The sequence below is a fragment of the Pelophylax lessonae genome (assembly GCF_965119305.1).
Source record: "Pelophylax lessonae genome assembly, chromosome: 3".
Classification (NCBI taxonomy): domain Eukaryota; kingdom Metazoa; phylum Chordata; class Amphibia; order Anura; family Ranidae; genus Pelophylax; species Pelophylax lessonae.
In genome coordinates, this window is record NC_138770.1 from 91,861,150 (window position 1) to 91,862,259 (window position 1,110).

A 1,110-nucleotide genomic window follows, 5' to 3' on the forward strand; every position below is an offset into this window, starting at 1 on the left:
GACCATAAATTATAATGGACATAAAAGCACAAAACAACCCGGAATTCCAGATATGTGGTGGCTGCTCAGAAGCAGCTCCAAATAGATTTGAATTATAAAAAATGAACAAGCATAGTCAAGCCTGCTAACATTTAAGTCCTTTTATTTAAAACAAACAGAAGTACCTTCGATGAGTTGTAAACAGGCACAAATAAGTCAAAAACCAACACACTATCAGCTCATGAGAAAGAAAGGCCATGAGTAACGGCTAAGCAAGTGTGATGTCTGCAGTAACAGCCAATCCTGGCGCGTTTCGTCATCGGTAACGTCTTCCCAGGGGCAGGCTGAACATCAGATACATGCATGGCTGCGACTATATACCCCAAAGAAATCCTAGTCTACTAAGTTGGCATATTGTACACCCAGCTTCATACACATACACAGGTCAAGACCCGCCCTGTAACGCGCATGCGACTTGCTCACTGGCTGCCACGTTTTCTGTTGTCATCGGCAAAGGGTGGAGAACATGTACAAAGGAGCAAATAAGTATTGTTTAAAAGGTCTTGTTAAATTGCTTCCAAACTTTCTGATCAAGTAAAAAATAAATAAATAAATCAAGTACCAGTTTACACAGTTGCTCCATCCATATGCTCAAATGGATTATTCTGCTTATATTTTGCCTTCTCTGGTTCTTGCTTAATCCCCTCATTAGCGTACTAATAAAACTAATATAAAACCCTTTAAGTTTTTATTAATACCTTATTTTTGCCCAGAATTACATCATTGCTGGGTCTCTGTGTCTCTCTATAGAATGCAGGCAGATCATGGCTGGTGGGAGAGGCCAGAAGGGAGCTGTACAGGGCTAGTGCTCACTTTGAGGGGAATTCAGAGTAAACACTTGCAAGACTGATGGGAAGGCTGGAGTTTTGCTTTAAATCAAAAGAAGTGGAACTGTCTGAAAATTTCCTGGTCAATTCAAGAAAAGAAGTATTCATTTCTACTGTTCTTATATCCATTTATTTCAACAGACGGGGTTGATTTGTTAAAGGAATGAGACATGTTCACTTTGCAAAGTTAATTTTCACTTAGTGAAAGAGGTACAGCTGTGCTGACTTCAATCATCCAATCACA